This window comes from Trematomus bernacchii, unplaced genomic scaffold, assembly GCF_902827165.1.
Source record: "Trematomus bernacchii unplaced genomic scaffold, fTreBer1.1, whole genome shotgun sequence".
In the NCBI taxonomy this organism is placed as follows: domain Eukaryota; kingdom Metazoa; phylum Chordata; class Actinopteri; order Perciformes; family Nototheniidae; genus Trematomus; species Trematomus bernacchii.
In genome coordinates, this window is record NW_022988097.1 from 8091369 (window position 1) to 8111918 (window position 20550).

Consider the following 20550-nt stretch of genomic DNA (forward strand, 5'->3'; position numbering starts at 1 on the left):
TTGTTCCCATGAAAATACACTTTTGCTCCGTTTGAATTTCATTTAATTAAAACAAGGAATCGCTCAAGCATAAAGTCTACTGTAAAACAATATCTTAGATGCGCACCGAAAAAAAATAAAGACACATTGCATATTAGCACATAGCAGAGAAGGCATTTCTCTGAGAAAATGAAAATGGAAATTGCAGTTGCAGCCTCCCATTTTTGGTCAGCAACCGTGATTCAAAAACTCATTATGATTTCCTTGCTTGGCATTTTAATACACTGTGGGGGTAAATAACAGGCTGGTCCACCACTGTTTGGAAGGCTGGTGGGCAAATTCATGTTGTTAAAGTTGGACAGATGCACAGAGACGGAGGTTTTCAAATGACAAGTGAGCAGAAGAAAGCAAATGAAGGGGCTGCGTGTTTTTAAATCTGGCAACAAGCTGTAATATATTACTATGTTGATGTCAGTAATAATACAGATAAAAACATTTAAAAGTCCCTTAATTCAGAGATAATTCAAGTTAACTAGAAACTGGCCAGTCTTGTGGCCTACTTATTTGGCTGGATGCAGGCCAGCAGCTGAAGCATGTCCGTTAGATGTTATATTGTTCTGTGCCTGAGCCATCTAATACAGGATTTTTAATCTTGTCGCTTTGTCTTGGCAAGACACTTTCCTTGGCTCACATCTCTCAGTTAACTGGGATTGTTTCATCCCATCACCAAAGAGCACTTGTGTGATTACACACCACCATGCTTGCCACATATGTTTCAATTATTTTAAAACTGTTTTAATATGTAGCCTATTCTACCCAGAGTATGAGGGAGATATATTTAATGAGTGCTGTGCCGATAAAGCATTACACTCTTTAAACATCGTCAGACAGTAGATAGTTTCAGAAAAAGAAACAAAATCAATGCGGCAATACTAGAAAAAGTCCTATTAATTATATTCCTCGTTCCTCCTTGTCAAAACCTGACGACTATATTACATTACATGTCATTTTTTTATTAACCACAATGCTACTTCACCACCAACAGTTTTGGTCAGAGATTGAAGAGTGTCATATCAGTTGTGTTTAATGTAGAAAAGGCCCTTCCATGGGCCCTTCAGGACCGCACAGAGTGAATATCAGCATTCATATGCAGGTATCTGTTAATAAAGATTAATACAAAGCTAAATCATTCAAATATTGCATGAGGCCAATGCGTTCCACCTGTTTTGTTTACCCAACAAACCTTTGACATGATTGGTCAATACTACAATAGAAACCAGAAAAAAAGAAATGTTACAGTTACAAAAATCTGCAGATATCCGTTTAGAGAGATGATTTTCTCTCAAAGTCATATTACGACTGGTACTGTGAGAAGTGTAACTGACTCCAGTGACATCACTTGAGGCAGTTTATCAGACTTTGGATAGTTCCCTCTGGGGGGTATATTCTCAATAATACTAGAATACTTTACTCAAGTAAAAGTACTGTTGGCTACTCATGGAAACATGTACTTTAAAAAGTAGGTCAGGTAAAATCAACAGTTGATCAAATATAGCAAAAACACAAAGGCCATAAAGTAAAATCATATGTAGGCCTAGCCATACATGATACTTTTACAAAATCCACACATTAACATGTCATGATGCACCCCAGAGTCGTCATGTCCAAACTAAACCAACAATACATTCATTTTTAAACTATGGCCCTTTTAGCAGCATGTGCACAACTGATTATTAATTATACAACATCCTCTTTTTGGTTAGCCTCATTAGAACTGACCAGAAAACAGAACAAAACAAAGACAATTAAACACAAATGACATGCCACGGCGGGTGTAACGAAGAAGTAAACCGCCTGTCATTTCTAATCAACAGCAGGATACAAACAACAAGACTGACACCATGGAGCTGTACAAACAGTATAAAGACCGCAGCAGTTGCAGTCATAAGCACACATTAAAGCAAACAGAGCACTCAGAGGAACGCCGAGAACCATTGAGGGTTTGCTCTGGAGATTTGGAACATCCCAATGTGTGTGTTTTTGAACTCACCTGTCTGAACGCGAGGTCCTGCTCAAGGTTCAACTTCTCTGCTGTTAAAGTCCACAACGCGTCTCTGTCCTGCTGCACTCCTCAAAGTTTTCAGATACTCCAAAAGTCTCTCCTGTGACAGGTATTCAGTCACAACAAGCAAAAAGTGCTGACCACACCGCAATGTAAAAATCCTGAGTTTACGCAGAAGCCACCTATAGCATGTTAGCTAACGTCAGACCCAGCATGCACCAGCAGTGGTGCGTTTGATTTGAACAGGTGGTGCATTACGCCATTGATTAATTAAGATGGGTGCAGTACAAAAGGCAAATAAGCTAAGCTATGTAAATGTATGTCAAATATATAAATATATATATATAAATATATATATATATATATATATATATATATATATATATATATATATAAATATGATGTCAAATGGCACAATAAAAACGATTTTGTTACAGTAAACAACAAATATAATCCCTTACTTCCACTCCTGCTATTAGGTTAATCTTCCCCTTTAAGAATGAGTTTCTTAGCCACTATGGCCATTAATGGTTTGTGTATTGTATAAAGAGCCATTTCATTGAACACATACATTTCCTTTATGTCAAAGATGCAAATGTTTTGTTTTTGGAAGAGGTATTTTTGATGAATCATGGCTGTCTATAACCTTGGTATTAATTAATTGGCAACATTTTAACTGATGCTGTAAAACAAAGTAAAAACGTTGTCTTCCAGATTGAACACTTTGGATGTGAAATAGCCCAGAATATTTTTTTCCGTGGGTGCTTGGAACATAGTGCTAAGCTTTAACCCTTTAACTACCAGACCAAGAAAATGCTATGGAAAAATTATTTGTTTGCATTTTTTTTATCAAATGGGACACAAATATCCACAAACAATTATTTATTTTTTTGACTGACTACACAGTTTTGTTTTTATGAGCCTCTACCAACTGGTCGTGCTGGCCTTTTATGGTAAATGTGCATTTTCAACAATCATCATATACAGTATTGTATGCATCAAACTCAAATAAAACACAAACTGAAAAAAAAATTATTTTATGGAAAATGAGCAATATACAACCAGATATATTCATAAAAGATAATAAATTATAATTGTAAAAAAAAAAAAATCGAAAAAAGTAATGTTAAGTGTTTTTCATAATAAAGAAAAGACTTGCTCATCTTACTGTATGCTGAATTAGCCTAACAAGAAACCAATGGCCTAACAGCAAATGTCTATATCCTGTGTTGGCCTAACTTGCTCAACTGTGTGCAACTTTGGGCTGTATGCCATGCATGAAAGGTGCTATATAAATTATTATCACTCTTTCACTCTGAGACTCATAAGGCAGTACTAGATTTAGTAATATTACCATGAATCTAGCTATTTATTTACCATATTTTATTGGAAAACATCTCTGAAAAAGTCATATTGGCCTTTTTATGGTAAACTATACCATAAAAAGGCCAATTCGACCGATTGGTTGAGCATATTTTCCAAAAAATAATTACACCCTTGTTAAAACTTTTTTTGTGCATCAAGTTATCTAATTATGTTCAGTCAGTACTCTGACACTAAAATATGTCAAAAAGGATATGGTTACCTTACAAAAGTTGACCAAAAAGAGTGATTTCGTCAGCAGTGATTTTTAGCATGCCAACTCCCTCAGTGGAAGCTAGCTGAAGGGCATTCTGTTCGAACCACAGTGACATCTAGAGGTTGTTTTGTGCATAACATGTCAACCAAATGGTAGAGCTGGCTGAATCAGATGGAGTTAAACTTTTTTTTTTCAACAAGATGTCAAGACACAAAATGTGCTCTACCAAATGGTGGCGCTGGCTGTTAAAGGGTGCAAAGGCATATCACTTTAGCCTTAATGATGGCCAGGTGTCACTCTATGTGTACAGAGTGTGTTTTTGGCGTAAAGTGGTCCATTCTTACTTAGCTACATAATAATGTTGTGGAATACCGTAAAATACATTGTATTTTAGTACATGAATCATGATATAGATCTAACATTTTGTGTATGTTTATGTCTGTATTTTGAGGTATAACATGTGTAATAATGTGTATAAATTCATAGTAAAGATATTCTGTTCTATCTGCCAGTATGCAAATAGCGTGAAGTCTTGAGCTTTCTAGATTTATCAGAGGTGTATTCAGTTAATACACCTCTGATACAGCTGTAGTTAAGTGAGGCTGAAAATGGTTATGCCAGATTACAAACAGAATCATTTCCTGTGAATCCCTTGTGCATAGGCAGGTTATTAAAATGATCAATGATGCTATATAAATGATATAATGAATACTACATAGAGAAATAGGAATGTAAATGCAGATAGAATACCAACCAGGGTCAACGATGGGGTTTGAGTTCATTTAAATGTAAAGGCTGACTTTAAAGTCAGTATAATTTTACTCTTCAACATTGATTAGGACTATTGTTTTGAAACTGTCTCTGTTAGAAACGTTTCATATCCAATCTTGAAAGGGTATCAGAAGAGTAAAATGCACCCAGGGAGCGATGAACTGAATTGACACAAGCAATAAGTGTTTCATAACTGTTTTGAGATTAAAACAAACAGTGTCTATGTCTGGCATGCTATATCGCACAACAAACACACAGTTAATGAGTTGTTTTCTTGTCAGCTTGTTCTTTGCTGAAAGGCAAAGCCTGTGGATGTCCACAGGTTCAAAGGCAAAGTCTTTCTCATTTGCCGCTCACAGTAGGATGGGCAAGATCAATCAGAAGTAATCTGAGAAATGTCAACCTTCCATTTTAGATGTGCCTCAATAAATGCTGAGGAGAGCAGAGAGGAATCATCACTTTTAATTATGAAGCCAATTAAGTGCTTTCATCACCCACCAATAGCCTGTTTTCCTGGAATTAATGTATTGTTGTCCGTTGTTACATATCACAAAACCATGTGAATAACAACAACAAGGATTTTCAATATTGAAGGGTTATCGCAGCACATATTGCAGAAAAACATTAATAAATATATTCAGCAGACACTTTGGACAGTTGTATTTGTTTATGTTGTGGCTGATAGTATAGAAATAGCTGCTTGTCATGCTGTGTGATTACAATGGGCTTTCGGTGAGAACATTTCCACAGGGCATATTTTAGACATGTTTCGTGTTTCATTTCAACACTAAATCATAATTTAGTGGTAAGCAGCATCACTGATATTATATAGTTTGCTTCAGTTGTGCTGAACGATGAAATATGTTCCTGAAAACGGAACAGAAAAGAAATTATTCATGGGAAAATGGAAATGTACTGTTAATGTGATAATATTTCTCTGCCTCTCACAACTAAAAGACTTAGCGATGCATCATCTTCACCCGCACAGCACCTTGAATCTTCTGCTGGGTCAGAAAAAAAAAAAGAGACTGATGATTTTCTTTGTTTGTGAGGCCCGTTAGAAGGATTTACATCTGTCACCTACCAGGATAACAAGATTATGTTTCATGATTAGATTTTCCTCAAAAGGTGTCAACCGCTTCCATGATCATGATGAGGAATAAGTGGATTTGTAAGCTGGGACTCCGGAGAGGTGGTGAGTTGGCAGAGAGGTAAAGAGGCCACCCAATTACCAGTGTTGTCGGTTTGATCCCTGCCACTCGGAGCTGCGTGTGCTCCAGCTGCCAGTTACTGGAGGTTCGCTGGAGTCACATCTGTTGCTACAGTTCACTCTCAACGTCACAATGTGCAGAAAGGCCCTTTAGCAAATGTAGCTTGGTTACTATAAATGCATTAAATGTGGTAAGAGAGAGGTAAACAAGCCTGGAACTCAAATGACCTGTGTGACCTGTTACTTAGCCAACAAGATTACTTAAATAATGTAGTTTGTATTTATGTGACAAACAGGTTGATGTACAGTATGTCTTAACACACTGAAGACAGCCTGCGTCCTGGAAAGACCAAGTCCCTGAGATGCAGATATTCTTTTTGCATTTTAAGTTGTTAACATACAGCGAGGTTACTCTAGGATGTCATCATCGTTCAGACCTCTACCACTGCTAAAAAGCTATGCGCAACTGCAACCTTGCTCAGGGCAAACGAAGGTCAGCTAATAGTGCAAAGTGTAAGAACCCTCAACGAAGCTCTGCCTTTTCTAAAGATCTTTAAGAATTGAAATAACTCCCTGAAAGTTTTTACTGTAAAGTCAAAAAGTATTTTGAAAGAAACCAGCTTTAACACAATTTGCACATGTTGTGTATTTTACAAGACCTTGATGTCTGTACTCCACCTTGTGCAGGTAGGGGAGCGGGGCTGGGGGATTTACAAAATAGTGCATAGTGTTTATTAAATGATAGATATTTTGAGGATTTCGGCCCATGACTGATTTCAGTATTTATAATGTTTTTGCAACTTGTATTTGAATTAATTGCATGTGTTTTCCTATTGAGGCACTGCAGATACAAATGCCGTATGAAACATTATTATAAATTATCTATATATTATATAAACGCATCATTGTTTCCAGCATGTCTTGTTTGTCAGCATGGGGAAACTTTTTTCTTTCGGGATTGTTTATCTTGGCTACACACACCTGTTTTATCATCTTGTGTGTTGTCCAGCCATTGATTTACAACTGTAACGGTAACTCAGGTCATCTGAGTAAATTATTAATTAAGATAAGATAAGTATTTTAAAGGTGGGGTAGGTAAGTTTGAGAAACCGGCTCGAGATACACTTTTTGTTATATTCCATAGAATGCTCTTAACATCCCGATAGCAATGAATATCTCAAGTGCTTTGACAAAAAATCCATAAAAGAACATCATCTGTGGAAGCCGTAGTACTGTAAAAAGCACGACCAATCATTTTAGCCTAAGGCTAAAATAACTGGATGGCCTACCTGCCTGTCAGCCTCTGTGCACAAACTTATCTCGTGCCCTCATTGGTCATGTGCGCGTTCGTGTGTGTTGGAGGAGGGGCTCTGTAAGGAAGTGGCAGATTTTTTCCAGCTGTGTATTTTCAAAATCTAGCGCACTCAAGCTGGTTTCTCCAAAATTACCTACCGCACCTTTAAGTAGCCAGTAAACATAATTCAGCCCTTTTCCCCATCATATACAGGCTGATTCTTAAGCTTCTGCAGCCTCGTCAGGCAGGAAAGGAGCATTGCTGATTGTGGAAGGCCTTGTCATAACTTTGCAGATAATTGCACGCCTTTAGTTGAAAATCTGTAAACTCATTGGGCATGTAACCAAGCTTTATTTTGTTCCAATCGGGTTGTCGAGGGTCTCGCTCACACCTGACTGCTCAGTCTCCCAAATGAGCAGACGGTAACATCTGGAGTCTCACGGAAAGGAAAAGCTCTGAGGACAGAGAGAAAGGCAGAACAAACCCTCCTACGCAGATGTGCCCTTGCCTACATGAGTAAAACATGTGTGAGGTGATTAAAAGGTAAAGCCTCCTCTGTCTGATATAATGCACAGATCACTTCACATCTCTGTCGCTGTCTGATGAAAAAATTATTTCTGCCGCCTCCATCTTAAACTGACGATCAGTGCTCAGAATAAAAGTGAAATGCTTTAAAAAGAATCACTTTGTGTCAGAGAGACAGGATATTATACTGCATGACTACTCAGACAGTATTATGCAAAGGCAGAGGGTCGGAATGACACTCCATTATTCTTTCAGTCTGAGCAAACTGTTGAAAAACACAAACGTTGTTTATGGTTCAAAGCACAGGCAAATAGAGAAGGAGGCAGAGCTCTTTGTCTTTTAAGTGCATTACAATTGGAATGCAAAGCTGTTCAAATGACAGGGTCTTTAAAAGGTTATCTGTTCATTGTGCAGTATTAAAAAAAAGGCTGAAAATATTTATCATAGCATCTACATCTGTCTCAACTGCATTCCACGAGGAGGCATCAAGTAAAATGTGTTTAGGATGATTCTAATGTTATGTGATTTTGTCGTCTAATTTGTGAACAAGTCATTCAACATTTTGAGAGTTGTTATAGAAGTATCAGGAATCTCCCACAGACTCCCACAGTATCTCCCATACACTCAGACTTCACTCTGATAAACTTCCATGTACGGTATGAAAGTAAGATCTAAATATAATATAATTTTGTAAAAACTAAATTAATTCAGCTTATTTAAAATGAATTTATTGGGTTTGCTGTTTGTCTATCTGTTAGCGGCTGATCACACTGAGCACATCAGCCTAATATTTTTGTTGTGCTCATGTGTGACTGTATGCTGAAGAACCTCTTGTTACTGCGGTGATTCACAGTTTTTCAAAAGACTATTGTATTGACATTTATTTTGCTGTCATTGACTCCTGACTCCACACTCCACTTAACCAACTAGTTTTGGCTGCAAGTGATCAACAGCTGCTTCAATAGCAAAAATCATTTCCAGCAATTCACTCCTTGCCCAAAAAAAAGCTTTAACTAGTCTGTTGCTCATCATTTACAGAATGATATACAGTTCATAGTCATGTTTGACCACTCAACCTGGGCAAGAGGTCCGCTTGAATACTTAAAAAGTCAGCGGTAACTATCAAAAATTCTAAATCAGAAGCCAGTTTACTTTATTAAGATTCAAGGAAAAGAGACGTCATTTTCTCATTTTAACCAAAGTACATCTGTTACCCTGAATTTTGTGACCCAACCCTTGCACACATTACCAAAAATGATGCAATCCCTAGACTGGAAACAACATTGCGGCTGAATAAAATCCAGGAAGCAATTGCATTCCCTTAAAATTCAGGAAACCTTCAGGCAAAACACATCAGTAGTATATATAGTGATAGAAACTTGTGAGATAGAGAGCGGTATTGATTGCCTCATCCAACCCTTGCTTAGAAAGCATATTCCCCCAAAATGTCAAATGATTCCTGCTGCACTAGCACTTGATGGTTGTGCTAATGTGCATTTCATGGACGGGACCCATATGTTTGATGGGAATCCCAAAGTAAGAGCCTGCCATTGAATGTTGCACAAAGTGTTTATGGTTGCCTGTCACTTAAATGCCATCTTGACTCGGTTTATTTATATCTTGATCATTCCATGTGTGTGTGTGAGAGTGAGCGTGGCCGTGATGACAGCCAATTAATTCAGCTTTCGGGGACTCGGCGAGGAGAAACAGTGACTCGCGGGCTGCATTAGTCATGCAGTATGGCAGAAATGGCATCAGGGAGCTCTCATACACTTTAAAGGTGACTCTGTATATGTGTGTGTGTGTGTGTGTGTGCCCATATTTGTTGTTTGCTTCTTCTGCTATGCTGTCATTCCTCCCTCACCCATGGGGGCCCAGCATGAAACAGCCTCATGACTTAAGGATACTGTCGGCAGCGTTGAGTGCAGCCTGAGAAGCTGAGTGTCAAACTTCCAACAAAGCATTTAACAAGCACAACAGCGCGCAGTGCTAACAGCTCGTTGGAAGACCTAGCAGAGTTTACCCCCTACAAGCACACAAACAAAACAACTTTATTATTTATTATGGTTGATGTAATGCTGAGTCGAAGGGATGTGAGGGAAGTTTTTTTTTTTTTAAAGCAGCATTGTAGTGATAATATGATCACGCGAAGTGGGTCACAGGGCTGTTTAGAAGAAGTGAAATGCTCAACTGTAGGCCTGCTGTTATGGAATGTGACTATGCAGAATGGCAAGGAGGTTCAATAAAGGAATTTGCACAAGAAGTGTAAATGTGAAGGACATTACTCTGCTCATTGAATACATCTTTTATTCATTTACCATCAGTCCTGACCATGAACAGCCTGTGCAACCTCTTAAAGAGTATTACTTTATTTCAATGCCACAACCATTGGCAGGTTGTATGTATTAGCCATTCAGTTATTTCTTGGAACCTCAGTGTGTGATAGTCATCAAACTGCGAGCGTCTGCTTTCATTTCAAATGTCAAGACGGAGGACATGCTGTAGATGTCTTTCTTTTTGAACCACTTCTGCAGATGAACTGTTGCACAGAATAAGTGAGACATATGTTGTTTACGCTTTTGCTAAGTTAATACTTTCTTGAGGTTTAAGATGCAGACTGTATTTCATCAATGTTGCTGAAATGCTGTAGTTGTTAGGTTAAGTTTGACATATTAATTTGTGTATTTAAGTATACTGTATTAAATATGAATCAAAATATATTGGGCTGTTGCAGACTTAAGTTGTGTCATCATTATACAAGAAGTTATTAATTAATTATCATATTAGTATGATATATGTCAATGATATCAATATTATTGTTAAAATGGCATCCTTGCTAAACAATTTGTTCATGTTGTTTTACAGGGGACAGTTGTGAATGTAACAAATGCAACAAATGTTTGTTTTACTTAAATATTAAGTCTTGGAGCAACTGGAGTCTGTTTATAAGCCAGAGAGGCAGAATGCTATCCATCAAGAATTCAGGGATTTGTAAGTAAGGCCAACTGAATGAATGGTTGTGATTTTGTTATTCATCGATACAGTTTTTACTCATGTTTTTACTGTTTAATCAGCAAAAAATACATTTGGCTGCTTATCCTCATCTTGTGAAACTTGCTTTGTCTTATTACAGTATGTAAGCCGCTTAATTTGACGACTTCTGGAAAAGATTTGGAGAGCATCTGGACCAAAATAATTAAAAACTTTTGCAATATCCACAGCTGCAGACAGATTAAGAGAGAGCAACAAGCTAACTCTTTAATTATGATTTATTAACGTAACTGCAGATGCAACCGGATGAGATGCCTTATTAGAAAGTAGGTCGATAATAAAGAGTCATGTAAGATATCAGGTCCGAAAAAATAAATGTATGAAAATAAATGTATGAAAATAATAAAGAGTTCCTCCACCATTATAATCCATCAAGTTTAGTGTTGCTTTGCTAATAAATTAGAGAGGCCATGCTAAAGGAGGATATGCACCTCCCAAAGTGATTGAACTGGCAACCCAAATGTTATTCTCATCAATGCCTTATTACAGAGCTACAGTGTGAACCATTATAAAATGATTTATTAGCCATTAATAAAGCCAACATGTTATAATGTGTGCCTCACTAACACATGGTGCTGAGGAGGGCTCAGCAAAGTAAAGAAATGGGTTTTAAGGATGATCATTTTGGATGTGTAAAACTGCTGTCTTCTTGCCTGCGGCTTGATGATCCCCCACTATGCTGTTGGAGGCGGGATGTCTTCATGAGAAAGAAATGATGAGGAGGACCAGTAGGTGGCTGGTGTGTTGCCTGAGCCAATACTCTGCTTACAAAGGGCCATTAGCCAAGGTCTGAGGCTGACAGATGAAGGCCCCCTAATGGTGCAGGATCATGCTGTGATTTACAATCTTTATATTTAACCAGAGAGAGATTAATTATTGCAGGCAAATTGACAGGTCCAAGGAGGTGAGGGAGGGTTCTGACTGACATTGCAATTCCTCACAGCACTTCCTGCCAGAGGGCACTGCTCCTGACCTTGGTTGCCAGGCATATTTGGCACCCCGCCTCCTCTCAGCAACACCTCCCTGGTCTTTTTCTTTAATAACCATCCTTTTCTCTTTGCAGGGATGCCGATCAGTACCTATTTGAGCTCTCACAATGGCTGTCAAAGTCAAGCGAAAATTCACTGTCAAGCAGAATTCATTTATGTTCTGATCGTAGACGCTTATTGTAGACTTGTGTTCAAGCATGTGTGTGAGAGAGTGAATGAGTGTGAAGGAAAACAAGTCTCGCCCAAAGCAAGAAAATAAAAGAGCCATGATTTCTTTTTTTTCCCACCCTCCTGGTTTACTGATGCCCTGCAGATGTCCTCGGCCACGTTTTTATATCTGGAGTATTGAGGGTTTTCTTGTTGTGTTCTCTACTGTGTTTGGTTTGCTATCTTTTAAAAGATCCATCATGTGGTTGACAGGCTTGGTCAGGTCTTTTCTTTGTAGTGTACATTTAACAAAAGGATGCTAAATCAATCCTCTGTGAGGACAATACAAAGCCATGATATCGTGTGTTTAGATTGTAAAGTCACAAAAGCCTATCATGGGGTCCGCCAACTGGGACACATTCAGGTAAAGGAATAGTACGACATTTGGGTGAAATACAATCATCATCAACAATCATTCTTGCGAAGAGTTAATGAACAGATCAATACCACTATCAGGCTATAGTTGGTTTGCCTAGCTTAGCATAAAGACTGTAAACAGGGGTTACACAGCTAGCCTGGTTTATGTTCAATGATTAACATGCATATAGCTTAGATCATTTGTTTAATACCTTATTATTCATATGTTTTACCTTCAGACAAAGTCAGGCTAGCTGATCCCCCTGTTTTCCCTTCTCGTGTTCAGCAAACCAGCTGCTGCCTCAAGCTACATACTTAGCATACAAACATGTAGTGGTTTAATCTTCTTATGTATCTCTTGGCAAGAAAGCACAACAAATTAGGGTGGTCCTTAAAATTGAAAGTCCTGGTGAATTCTTTCCTCAATCTGACAACATTTAGATTGTTGAGAAGTTTAGCCTCAGTTGCAGCACCGTGGCTGCTGGTGTGGCAGCCCAGGTCGATGAGGGAGGGGTAAATGTTGTCAGATTGAGAAAAAAAATTCACCAGGAGAGTTTTCTTGACTAATAGAATGAATTCTGGGGGTTGGAGCTTAGACTTTCCCACTTTCAATTTTAAGGACCACCCTACTGAGGCTAAACTTCAAGGTTGATCAGGGAGGGGTAAATGTTGTTGGAATTTGAATAAAATTCACCAGGAGAGTTTTCTTGACTATCATAACAAATTCCGGTGGTTGGAGCTTAAAATAAATGAATTTGAAAATGTACATGGCACTCAGGACCACCCTAAAAAAGCATATTTCCCCCAACTGATAAAGTAGTGTTTTATAGAGCAACGCCAACATATTTATTCTATGGAATGGTAACTGGAAGAAGAAGAAATGTAACATAAGTCAGGACAATTCAAATATTCTCACAATATTTAAAGCTTGTATGTGCAATTATTCTGCATTTTTTTCCACATCTGGTTGGTTTTTAAACTATTCAGAAAGGAAGTTTGATTACATTCAACTCACAGGCATGTGAGTCAGCACTTGACACTGGCGTTACCTGTCTGTCAGTTTACCCTCTGTCTCCCTGAATGCATCACACAAACACAATTTGTCCTGTTATGTCCACACATTTAAATGAAGCAGTACTGACACAGAAACTCTCTGTGTGAATAAAAAATAAGCGTTGTGGTCTCTCTGCGGCTACGGCAGAATGAAAGCACAGGAAACTGATCTGATTCACCACTGCTGTCGGGCTGTCATTCCAACTGGAGAGTTGTTCATGTTTCCAAATGATTGAGCTGTCTCAGACAGAACACACACTTTAAACCTCTCATCCTATACAACAGCTTCTACCTCCCTTTACACACTCCAGCTCCTACCTGTCTCTCCCTCTTTCTTTCTTTCTTCCTTTTTAACCCCTCACCTTGGCCTCACTGGTCTCATCCATCTCTGTTCCCTGTTCCCGTAGCCAAGAAGCTCACCTAGGGCCTTTTCCCCGGCACCTTCACTTGCTCTTTGCTATCTGAGAATAACAATAAAGGACAAGGCGCTCATAATTTCCATTCAGTTCAGCCTCAGGGTTTGCGAATTTGCGTCCTGGATGAAGATTTATGACATCAACATTTATCTTCTTCTGTGTGCCGGATGACCGCGAAGAGGAAAGCGGGGATGGACAGGGAGTGTCATGCAGGAACCATGACTACCTTCACTAATCCTCCGGCACACATTACAGATGGAAATCACTGAAGGATTATAACAGAGAATCAGCTCCGCTCAGTTTAAGATGCCGTTCACCACCAGCAGTCTCACCCTCTACACTTCTCTCTCCTTCTTACCACCCTTATATTACCCCCCCCCCCTGTCTGTCTGTCTGAAGTTAGTGCCTTAAAAGGAGCGATCACACCAATTCAAAGTGTCAGCATGAGAACATTTAGCAGACAGGTGCAGAAAATTGCTCTTTTCATAATAAGGGTTATTTATATATGCCCACTTATTGAAACGGACTTACTGCCTTATTGTCTTTCTTTATTTCTCCCTTTTCTTCCTTCACACACCACGCACACACAAATGCTCATATTAAGCTCATAACTCTAAGCAACAGTATGAAGACAAAGCCTGTTGCTGCAAAATATGACATCAGCTCAGATGTCAGATCAGACTGAGACATCAGTGATTCTCAATCCAATTACATTAATCGACCATAGAAAATCCATACTGAAGGTTGATGAACAATCTTTAGTGCCGAATTACAGGGATGGCACCATTATAATTGAAGTTGGTTGTGGCTGTCACTATCTGTCTAATGAAATAATCTTGTTGAGCTAACCCTTGTGACCGCGATCATGACAGACATAATTATAAATCTAAACACATTTTCTTTCAATCTTGTGCCTTGCTCCTAGCATCAACCCAATATCGGTAGGGAAATGGTTAAACTTCCTAAGGTTCAAAATGTGAGTATGGAAGGGTAGGAGCCATGAAGTCAAAGAAGATGACAAGAGGAATATGTGAGTTGTCCACAATCATATCCAAGGCAGTTCACCAACTTTACCGCCACTGAAGACATTGAAGGTTGTGCACTTTCAAGGGATCAGTTACTGAAAACAGCCCTGTGTGATTTGGCCATGCCCACATGACTTCATAACAGCCCTCACTTTGTGAAGCACGTTTAATTCAGTCTGCAAGGTCACAGAGGTCAGTGGACAAAGTGTTGCTCATCTTACTAACAGCCGCATGCTGCTCTGTGGGCCTCTAAACACAGAGCGCTACTGCTCTCTACTGACAGCTGCGTGACACTTGCTGGCTGAAATGTGCTCTTTTATCAAGGTTTACATTATTAACGATAATGAGAATGACCTTCCTTGTGTTTGGCTAGGGAAATATTTTGGAGGATGTTCTCCTTTTTTTGCAACGAAGGGCAGTTTGAGTTGCAGCTGCTGTGCTGAGGATGTGATCACATCTTGTCACGGCCCGTATCATGAGGGATGTAATTCCCAGTGAACTGAGCAAGGCCTTATTATGATAAGATTCACATCTTAATCCTCACAGTAAATAGCTTTCTGATTGTTGACCATCGCTGAAGCCTCCTGAGAGATCCCCTTCTCAGACGGTTGTCCACCTCCTGCAGGATTTCTGTCTGGTAGACAGTTGTTAAATAACCTTGCCAGCCCTTAAACGCTTGATAAGTTGTTGGAGTGTGTTATTATATTTATATAATCATTATGAAGGATTTCCTTTTTTGATTGAAAAATAAACCAGATTTTGGTACTTATTTTAACACCATGACTTTCTGTAAAAAGTATGCTGTGTTGTCTCCACCTAGTGGTTTATGGTAGAATGACATAATTTAATTTAATTTATGTGGCCTTTTTATGACGTCTCAACCAGTTACTCACTCATAATAATAGTGTATATTATATTCACATTTAATGTTTGCTACTACATTTTTGTTCACCTTATGTTCTAAGTTGTTGAAGAGCATCTGTTCATGCTTCCAACAAAAGAGTGAATACATTCATACATTTGTTTTACTCAACTTCCATAAAATAAACAATATAAGCAGCAGAGGCATCAGAGGGGCTATTCCCTTATAAACTGCACATTAAAATAAATGAATTTAAAATGTTATATTGAACAATTAAAGTTCATGGGGCCAACGATGGCTCATTAAGAATGAGACCTTTTTGATAGAATTGCTAATTTTGTTGTTTGTTTGTAGAATCAGTTTGGTGGTACATTTTAAAGGTTTTTCTTGTAAGAGTTTATACTTGGTGTAGCTGTATTGTTTATATAATTAAATGAGATACAGCAAAACCACACTACACCTTCAATCACCAAATGTAATCATCACCACTTTGACGCATTGTAAACAACATTTATTAACTTACATTTTTACCATGGCCTTATAGTGTTGTTATACAATGTATACATGGATCTTCTCTCTGGTTCTTCCGTGTATATATGATCTGATCTTGATTATATTTGTAATTGTTTGAAGTAAAATCAACCACTTCCATAAGGACCATATATCTGTGCGTTTTTGACAACAATCGTCCCTTATGGTAAAGATGATGGGACTGTAGATATTTTTAGTTGTATTATATCCTTGTCTCTGCATCACAAGATAATGTAAAGATGTTATTATGTGCACAAAAGCCAGAGCATCCATTACACATTGTAAGTGTTTATCCACCGCTGACAGCCCCCAGAGTCCCCGACGCTCAAGTGCCTGGAAGCCTTTCTTTTCTTTTGATGGACTGGGTCTTTAGAGCCTACTCCACGCTTGCCTATCTGCCATATGGTGTGCTGGTACAAGAAAAGAGCTCACTTCAAACTGCATTTTCAGCCTGCCATACATGAAGTTAAATTAAATGCAACCTTCTTCTCTTTAATGATTGATTAAGCGCTTTGAAAGTCTCGATGAGCGATACATTTATCTCAAGGTGACAAAAATAGAAAATTGTGCATTTATGCATTTCTGTTTGTGCATGTTTGTTTATATTTATAAATGTATTTGATGATAAGAAAAAATCCACATTTAATTGGACATATTGCTACTTTATTTACTGTAGGGAATTATTCTGTTTGCATAATATCAATATAATTTGTCTTTTATCATATTTAGAGGGCATTATCTTTTTTATATAATTTCATTCTGCACGGTTACGACTGTAGCTTTCAGTTGGATGCAGTAAAGTCAAGAGAATAACATTTTAGTGAGGTATACAGAGTAGGGAGACCAGGGACAGTTGCAACACTTTTTGGGCTTTTCCCCAATAAGTAAAAAACCATTTACAATAGGATAGCCATTTTGCTATATTATACATTATCAATATGTCAGCTACTGAAACAATGTATTTAAGATGTTTTTATGAAATAAGTACAGGTTGGAAAATGTATTTTAAAAAAAAAACTCAACTGTTACAACTGTCCTTGTATACAGGGACAGTTGTAGCACATGCCAGGCACGGTTGTAACATGTTAATAACGGTTACCTTTTTTCACACTACATGACAACAAATAGGGAAAGCTGTCAAATTCTAAGGCAACAAGATTTGAATGGGGTTTCACACATCCTCCAACAAACAATGAACAATGAACAGGATAACAGATAACACACACAGCATCATCCTCTGTGAAGGATTAAACTGTTCTCTGAGAGGTGCTTCTACCTTAATTATGTAGACCTACCTCCTTTGAGCTGAGACCATAGTATAAATCAGCTGCCTCCATCAGATAGTCTCTCAAAAGCATCTCCTGCTCTGTTGAGAACACCTTCTTTGGTGTCCAGTAGCCTACTCTTGGGGGTGTTTGTGATCCCTGACTCTCCAACCTCAGCCTCTTTGTATGGAACCGGTACAGGGTGACATGGCATATATCCAGGGACTTTGCCACTTCCCTGAATGATTTGCCCTTCTCAACTTCATTTGAGGCCCTCTGCAGCAGAGCAAGTGGCACTCCCCTGTCTGTCTTCCTCTTTCTGACATTTGGCATACTGTAAACACACACACACACACTTTAGGCCTACTGTACAGTATTTTATTCTGTTTATTTTTACAGGGACAATGCACACCAATCAACAATACAACTGTATGCTTGAATGAACAATTGATCATTCAAGCAAATGTGCCATCATTGTAAATGTGCCATGTTACAACCGTCCCGTTACAACCGTCCCAGGACCACCAGTCTTGCTTTCACCCCCTGTGAACCTGCCTGATTGCTAGCTTGACCCATATTTAGCTAGTTATATTTGTAGCTTACAAAACAGTGATTCTAATAATACTAGTTTGGATTCCTAGACATTTGAACTCAAGACAGTATCCAAAAAATACATCATATAATTTTAGTTAATATTTTATCTCAGAAACACACTTTTGCTGATATCTTACGCGAGAAATTCAAACGTGGCTCCTTTTTTTCTCAGCGATCTTACCATCTATCTGCGCATGTGCAGAGTGAGTTTCATCACTCTAGCTTGTTTGTGATTGGAGATATTGAAGGTGTTACAACCGACCCGTGTAGCAACTGTACCTGGTCTCCCCTACGGAGTTGTTTAGAGTACCTGTACTGTAAAATTGTACTCCAGTAGTCATTGAGTAAATCTCCACTATCAGGAAATGTAAGAATTTTAATACTGAAAATACACTTTTAGTTGGCTATTTAGAGTGTTTACGTTTGAACAAACAGGCCTTGATGTCTACCAATGTAAGAAAGATATCCAATATTTTGGGGGGTTAAATTCAGTTGAAGTATAGATGTATTCATCAAAGCACAGTTTGGAATAGCATGCTAAGTTACCATAACTTAAATAGTGGTTATTGTAAGACACGTGTCGTAGTACAGAAGGGATCTGTTAACACCTGTGATCATTGGTGCAGGTCTGCCTTTGAAGACGGTCTTTGTTGTCGGTCATGCTGGTGCACCGCTGACCCCGCGGGGCCCGTCTATCCTCTGCAACACTTGCAAGAGGAGGGCACCCCGCAGAGAGGCTTGATTCAGGCATCGCGACATTTCCTCCAGTGAAGCCGCCCACTGTGACAGTATACTCGCGATGAAACAAGCGCTGTGTTTACAACAAAAAGCATTAATTAACCTGCCCCAAACTGCAGTCATTTCAGGCCTGCAGACTCCACAAAGTCCGTCAGAGTAATCACTTATTGTCCTTCACTCAGAGTTCATCAATTAGCCTCCTACCATAGATAACTTAACGAAGCGTTACTTTACAAGAATATTACTTCCCTTCTCACGAATTAATGAGGCTGCTAATTGTCCTAAATTGCGTTTTACACCCGGGCATTAAGATTTGTCTCTTTGCTCAGTGGAGCCACCTCCGTAGCTTCGGGTGTGTGTGTGCGTGTGTGTGTGTGTGTGCGCGTGTGTGTGCGTGTGTGTGTGTGTGTGCGAAATTAAGCAGTCTTTAATTAAAACATTAAAGACACGGGGCAAAACGGAGGCTAAGGCCAACTGTATGGACCAGTAAGACCCAGTGAGAGGAAGGAAACTCAGTGAGTCACTGTAGATAAACTCATGTTGACCTGCGTGTGCGTCATTATATAATTATCCATCATTAAAAGTAAGTACAACTTTAGAAGTCAGGGGATGGTTGGACAAGGAAATAATATAAATATATGAAAGTAAAGATATATTTGAAATTATTACAGGTAAAAGCCTACATGCTAAATTATAATAAATTAACACTTTTATTAAATTAGTATTATTTAATACTTTAAATACCTTTGTGAGTACCATTTATCCTAATCTTTACATTACAATTTTTTGAATGGAATTGTATGATCCAACATTGGCAATCATGATGCATGGTGTATGGGTCGATCTTTCGCCAAATGATATATAAGTAATGAAATGCTGATTGTGACATAACTGAAGACAGTGTTCAATTCGTAAACTTCAAACTTGTTCAAATGTTCAGTGAACATTTTTTTAAACAGATCAGCATGCAATTCAATATATTAATTATCAATGAATAACATATCAATGTGGGATTATTGAGTTTGAATTGAGAAATTAGTTGGAGAAATTTCCCTTATAATTAGAACCAAATTACAATTTGTATCCCCTGCAAATGATTACCAAATGTGCCATTTGTGTTACCTTAACTCCTGAATCCTATATGGTTATTTGAATGTATTATACCGTGTTATAATGTCTTGAACAGGTGGACTAAAACAGAGACACTTCAAACGGAATCCAGAGACTGCTCGGGGCCATGGTTCCCCCACGGTGGTTCCCTGGGGAGAATTGAAGCCTGCAATGAAATTAGAACTGTTTCAATTTCACTATTAGACCTGCTCCATTTACTAGAAATTAAAACAATGAGACAATGTATTATGATAGAAACTATACACTTTCTCCATTATCAGATTGAGTCATTTTTACTCACCAGTTATAACCACCATATGTGTGTGCTGTAATCACTTTAGATGGTTATTAATGACAGTTAAACAGCAGCCATAGAGTGTGTGTTGACACAAGAGGGTGCTGCTGTGGTTGTGTTTAGGGTCTGAATAGTTATAGGTGAGTGTAAACTGTTGGGACTGCTGCCAGGCTCTGTCATCAACGTCACACAGCAGCAGGTGTCCTGGATGCCAAGTTGTGTTGTGAAACCATTATTGTCTATAAACTGAGTTGTGAGGTTTTATGGGCAGGTTGGGCAATGTGTGATGTTATATCAGGCAATACTGGGCACCTAAAAGTGTTTCAAAGACTTTTCAAGGAGCACCTAAAGTCAAAGAACACACAGGATGCCACTGTAAACAAATTGATTCAACTTGTTTACATTCTGCTACAGTCAGCAGTATTGTATCATCCTGAGACAAAGGGTGCACAAGCTATACATTCATTTTGAGAGTGTGCTGGGTTTTATTCAGCAATATTGTATAGATGGCTCGATAACCTGCCTCCTCGACAGAGCAGTTACTTCAATGTTTACTCCTGGTTTGATTTTAGAGCCAATAGTTCAAGATACTTTGCAAATGAAACATACAGTTAGTGGAATATGACACAATGTTACA